The sequence below is a fragment of the Podarcis gaigeae genome (assembly GCF_964106915.1).
Source record: "Podarcis gaigeae genome assembly, contig: HAP1_SCAFFOLD_66, whole genome shotgun sequence".
NCBI classification, from domain to species: domain Eukaryota; kingdom Metazoa; phylum Chordata; class Lepidosauria; order Squamata; family Lacertidae; genus Podarcis; species Podarcis gaigeae.
Window position 1 is genome coordinate 74570 of NW_028153368.1, and position 6720 is coordinate 81289.

The 6720-nt window shown below is 46.8% G+C and overlaps 1 long non-coding RNA gene across 1 annotated transcript; it reads left to right on the plus strand.

Annotated features, from left to right (window-relative positions):
• On the plus strand, positions 1–4751 carry LOC310837169. The gene is made up of 2 exons (XR_014560451.1): positions 1–168; positions 4017–4751. It is a non-coding gene; the product is annotated as an uncharacterized lncRNA (long non-coding RNA).
• Positions 4752–6720: the final 1969 nt, after the last annotated feature.

Genomic DNA, 6720 nt, shown 5'->3' on the forward strand with positions numbered 1-6720 from the left:
AGGAGAATATCAACAATCCAGCACAGAAAATTTTACCCATGGTGTTTTGTTTTTCCAGAATCAGCTAAAACAGAAGGAGAGGTCACCTGTAAGGGAGCAAATATTCCTTTGAGAAGTTTCTCCCGAAATGGAAGGCACACAAGATTCTGTAATTCTCTTCTTTGGGAGGTGGGTGTCGTGCAGGTGGCCTTGGGGAGTTGGATGCCAAGGAGGCACGTCCCAGGCCTTTGAACTGCAACAAGGACAACCTGGGAGCATCTCTCACCTATTGCGCCTGCACCTCCTCACTCTCTCAATCGCTCCGCTCCCAGCCGAGAACAAAGACCAACCTCTCTTGTTGGGTTAATGTTACACATGGTGTTCGCATTATGTAGGGACTGGTGAATCGCTTCATCATTAGGGTCCAGACTGAGGTTCCCAGGGTGGCACGTGGACTCCATGGCACCCACAGACACCCTTCTTGGCACCCACCAAGACCCCCTGACTCTTTTTAAAAAGTTTTCCCAAAATCTGTTTTTACAGTGCTACAAGACCATTTGTTTTGGCAGTTGAAGGATTATATATTTATGTATTTATTTATGTATTTATGTATTTTGCCCTTTATTTTACACCACTGTAAATTATTAAATAATAAAAAATGGTGTTTGTTATTTAGATCAATCCGTATAGCTCATTGGGATCATTTAGCTCATCTGTATAGCAGAAGACTCAATCTCAGGGCCATCCTTTGAGCCCCATGTTCCCAGGGTTCCCTGGCAAGAAGGGAACTCTACCCCTAACAAAATCCTAACCCTAACCCAGGGGTTGGCAAGGTTTACCGGCCATGGGCCAGATCACTCCCACAGAAATCACATCTGTGCATGTCTGCAGCACTGGAAATTGCTTCTGCGCATGCCCAGACACCAGAAATCACTGGGACAACTCAGTCTGCAGAACAGGAGACTTTCCAAAGTCCTGGGTTTGAGGGGCAAAAAGATTCTTCCCTTGCAAAGGGTTGGACTACAAAAGGACCTTTGTGTCAGGGAACTGCCATCGGAGCTAGAGGCAGAGGCAAGGCTCCAAAGCGATGCTGGAGAAGGGCCCAGCAGGGAGAGAGGCAGCTCATCGGCTGGGGAAGGAAATCAGCGTAACACCAGGGATTGGCGAGGAACCCGTGACCTTCCCAATGCCCAGGATTGACGACATTTTAACACGGGTGAGGCAGGGGAAAATCTTTACTAAGCTGGACCTCCCGGGAGCGTACAATTTGATTAGGATGAGGGAGGGGGACGAATGGAAAACCACCATGTTCACCCCCCTGGGGGCCTTTGAGTACTTAGTTATGCCATTTGGATTACAGTCGGGCTCCGCCTGCTTTCAAGCATTCATGCACCACGTGTTGGGGTCCTTGCTGTACAAGAACTGCGTAACCTTTTTGGACGACGTTTTAATCTATTCTGACAATGAGAAGCAACATGTCAGAGACGTCAGGGAAGTGCTAAAGAGACTGCAGAAGCACCAGTTGTGGGTCAAGCTGGAAAAATGCCTATTTCACGCAAGAGAGGTTGAGTTTCTGGGGTACAAGTTGTCAGACAAGGGCCTAGCTATGGACCCCAGCAAGGTGCCGGCGGTGCTGGAATGGAAGGCCCCCCAAACCCGCAAGGACGTGCAGAGGTTCCTAGGGTTCAGCAACCTCTACAGGAAGTTCATCAAGAACTTCGCCCACTTGACAGCGCCCATCACAGATTGTCTCAGTAGCAAAAAGAAGTTCCCCGAGAACCGATGGGTGTGTGGGGGAGTGTTGGTTGGGAAACGAGAACTGGCCGGGCTTACTAGAAACGACGAATTAGCTCAAACTAAAATCAGGGAACTCCGGGACAGAAGGGAAAACCATGGAGGGTTTGAGGAAAAGGAAGGGCTACTGTACTATAAGGGGGTGTTGTACGTACCGGGGGAGACCTTGAGGGGAAGGGTACTCAAACAACTCCACGACAACCCAACAGCGGGGCACTTTGGTCAGCACAAAACCATGTTGCTTGTCACCAGGCAGTTCTGGTGGCCAAGGGTAAGGGAAGATGTACGGGAATATGTACGGGGTGCGACCGCTGCCAGAGGGCAAAGGGGGAGAGGGCTGCCCCCACAGGGTTACTGGAACCCTTACCCACACCGGGAAGACCCTGGGAGGTGGTGTCCATCAATTTTATGACAGATTTGCCCAAGTCAAAGGGGAAGACAGCAGTCATGGTAGTAGTCGATCTACTGACAAAAATGTGCCATTTCATAGCTTGCTCACATGCGGTGACGGCAGAGGAAACAGCCAGGTTGTTTGTGGATCACATCTTCAGACTGCATGGGACTCCCTCGAGGGTCATCTCAGATCGCGGGAAACAATTTACTTCCCGGTTCTGGAGGAAGCTCATGAGCTTGCTGCAGGTCGAGGTGGGCTTCTTGACGGCGAGACACCCGGAAACCAACGGGCAAGCAGAAAGAGCGAACAGTATACTCCAGCAATACCTACGCTGCTATGTCAGCGAGAGACAGAACGATTGGGTAGAGAAACTAGCGCTGGCCCAATTTGCATACAATAACGCTGAACATGTGTCCACGGGAATGAGCCCGATCATGGCCAATTATGGGTGTCACCCCAGGGCCTTCCCGGGGAGGGGGGAGGAAGGGTGGAGTGTACCTGCAGCAGAGCAGTTTGTGGAAGAAATGGAGGCCTTGCACCAGCAACTTAAGATTAACTTGGAATGGGCCAAGGAAATTTACAAGAGGCAGGCAGACAAGCACTGTCAGGAAGGGGAGACCATACGGGTGGGAGACCAGGTGTGGTTGTCAACCCGAGGGTTACCCTTTAAGGGAGGGTGCAAGAAGTTGCAGCCAAGGTGGCTGGGACGTTTTGAGGTAACACAGCAGGTGAACCCCGTGGCATTCAAGCTCAAGTTGCCTGACAGCATGAAGATACACCCGGTGTTCCATAGGTCCCTACTCTCACCGTACAGGGAGGGGCGGGAATTCCCGGGGCGGGAGGGAGAAGTCACCACCCACCCGCGGGTAGAGGAGAGGGAACACCACAACCAAGACACGGAAATACTTGATTCAAGGTGGTGAGGGCGCCAGGTGGAGTACTTGGTAGCTTGGGAGGGAGAACCCAGGTCAGAAAACACGTGGGTTCCCGCGGAGGCAATCAATGACGGGTATCTTGTGGAGGAGTTCCACAGCCTGTTCCAAGATAAACCAAAACCACTAGCGAGATTCTGGGAGGAGCAATTTGGAACCACAGACGACGAAGAGGATTTTGTGGGTTTTCCTGCCTCCGAAGAGGAGAGGCGTCAGAGGGAGAAGAATCAGACTGGGAGGCCCACCCCACGGGAAGAGATTGGAGCAGGTGGGAAGCGGGTTTTGAATCCTCAGAGGATGGCGACAGCTCCTTCCGGGGATTCCCCGCATCGTCGGCCGAGGAAAGGGACGAAGTTGGATCAAAAGGTCGGGCCAGGGGTGGAGGGGGTCCTGGGGGGGAGGTGGATGTCAGGGAACTGCCATCGGAGCTAGAGGCGGAGGCAAGCCTCCAAAGTGATGCTGGAGAAGGGCCCAGCAGGGAGAGAGGCAGCTCATCGGCTGGGGAAGGAAATCAGCGTAACACCAGGGATAAAGGGGGGCAGATGAGGGAATCGTCGAGAGGGCTCCAGGACTCCTCGCCGGAGACCAGCGGGGAGAGCACGGGTCCTCCGCTGCCCACACCCACCCTGCGCAGAAGACTTCCGCGCAGGGAGAGTAGGCGGAGACTTGGCGTCAAAGAACTTCTTTGCTGGAAGAGGTTCAGGAAACGCCCACTGACGGATTCTGCTAGCGACTGAAACAGCCACAAAGTGAAGTGCTGTCCAGACAGAAAAGGTTTAACCAGGCAACCTAGCCAGGAGTGGCAGCAACTTACGCACGAGCAACCCCTATAACCATTACACTTTGCTTTCCTGCTCTCTCCCAAACTGGGAAACTCCCAATGGAAAGTGCTCTGACCTTTCTCTTTTTCTTCATAGGGGTTTTCACACCGTACAGTATCTGCTCTCTGACCGGGCTTGGTTTAAAAGCCTCCAAGTATTCCTTGGATTGAGCAGTGCTAATATTTGGATTGAGCAGTGCTTTCCACCAAAGCTGGCCGGCTTCTGGATTAAACACTGGATGAAATGCAAATTACGTTCTGTATTTAAAACAAATGTCAAATCAATAAAAATTTTTCAAGAGAAACGCTAAAAATATAATTGAGACAAGACAATTTAAGGAAAATTCACCAGAAAGTATTCCTCTCTGTTGCAGTTAGTGGTTGTGGACATGGCATAACATTACAGCACATGACTCCACCCCGCAAGAATCATGGGAACTGTAGTTTGCCCCTAAACTATAAGTCTCAGCACAACACATGACTGGCTTATCATAGAGACCACTGCATGCAAAAACTTGCACCTCATATTTACCCTGGGATCCCAACCACCTTTGCCCAGGACACTGCACTCAGCTCTACAGCTACAAATATAACGTTTGAAGTGTGTTTAAGGTGCATTATACAAATGTGACACTAGATGGCGATTGTGAGCTTATGGCAAATTCAATATATTCTTCGAAACGCTTTTTTAAAAAAAGTGTTTTCATTTTTAGATTCCACCACTCACACAGGGTCAACAGAGTTGCTTTCCATCTGAAGATCATAATGCCTTTTGTGCCTATATCAATCCCTCAGGTGGTAAAATCAAAGAAGTACAAAATATTTTACAACTCTATATATGTATATATATATATATATATATATATATATATATATATATATTCCAACACACTGAGGAGCCTTTGCTGGAAGGCTGCGGGGCTATGCACACTTGCCTGGGAATCAAACTCACTTAACTTCAAAAAACTTCTGAGTGAATGTGTATAGGATTGCACTTAATATTCATCGTGTATCGTATTTCGTCAACCCTTTTCATAACAGAATGACCCAAAGGAACTTTTATGTGTTGGTGTACCTTCCTTAAGCATATGAGGATTTTGAAGTCAAAAGATTGCAGATTTACTTTATCATGCATATATCTCTTAAACTATATTTACTTACTACAAAAAGAATGATTTGTATCTCTTACTTTCATCCCTTAATAAAGGGCCTTTAAAAACAGTTTTTTGTTTTCTGCTTTGACTTGATTACATCATTTTCCCCAGCTGCTCATTCTGATAAAGCAGGAAAGCTGATGTCACTCACCAATATTCCAGCCCTTTCTCGGTGATAACCTTCTTAAGGCACCTTACATAATCTGCAATATCATCATCGAGGAGATCTGTAGAGGAGAATGATGAAGAGAAGTTAACCAAGAACAAACCTGAGCCCAGATATAGATCCCAACTGAGGCCTCAAAGGCACAAGAATTGCATCTCTGGTGATAGGGGGGTCATAGACATGCAGTGATTCAGAGAAAGCTCTTGGTAGGCTTATCTCCTCCCAGTTTGTTTCCTCCTGGTTGACATGATAAGGCATGATGCTTCATAATAACAATGAACATAACCTCCAACATGTTGAGCCCCCAAACCAGGATGTGTTTCTTTCTGGCCGTGCTCCCACGTGAGTTACATCACCTGCACGAGATCACAGAACCCAAAAGACTCACTTTTTCCAGTGCTGTGCTCTCCTGGCATGCAAAAACGTGTGTCATGGTGAGGCATCTAATCATAGCCTGCATTTTTATCAAAGCTTATATTTCGATCAGGGCCTGTATCTTAAAAATGAGCTCAAATTCACAAATGTTTTATGCCAGGCAGAAGACCAGCTGCCTAAGTACTTTGGCAAGATGTTTATCCTCCTGGGCAAGGGGGCCCCCTGATTTATAGCAGAAAACAATTCTCAAAGTCGTAAAAAGGGAATTACAGGCTGAGAGCCAAGGTTACACTGACCCTACATATTACAGAATATAAAAAAGCAGAGAAAAACATAATTAAGAGTTGATAAATAGTAAAATAAAACCATGTGCCTCCCATTAAACTTGAGCCATATTTTCCTAAGGTTAAAAGGTCAAGAGCAAATTGAAAAAGCATCTGGCTGGCAGAAAGGCAGGGAGTATTTTGGGAAGTCTTTTTCTAAAGTTGTTTCTTTCTTAAACTGAGATCCTTTTAAGATTTCTTTTCCTTTTAAAAGGTTCTTTATGTTATGTATTAAATATATTGGCTTAAATGTAATATGCAAAGGATTTAAGAAATGTTGGATTCTTATTTCATATAGTTGTAAGAGTTGTAACTATCCTGAAATTAAGTCAGCCACCAGCCCAGCCCCCCTGCCAAGCAGGAAACATCATTAGAGCACACATATGGTTGTCAGGCCTTTGTTTAAAGACCTCCAAAAGAAGGAGATCTTTCAATGATGATGTGAACTCAAGATCCTTGACATCTGTTTAAGATAAAAATTTAAAACTATTAAACCATCTGTTTTGGAAGGCAATAGGGCAAGGAGGGCAAGAGGTGAGCTGGTAATTAAGGTTCCTTGTTGAGACAAATATAAGATATATGACTACTTATTTGTCATTTATAGATAGAAGAATATATAGCTTTTTGTTTCCCATAAAAGGCAAAAGGAAATGGGTGTATCTTTTGTGATTGGTTCTAGCAAACAGCCAATAGGAATTTCAACCAGGCTGATTGGACAGAGGCAGCCACAGGAGGAGCAAGGGGGCTGGGTTAAGGAAATATAAGTGCTGGCCATAATGGCAG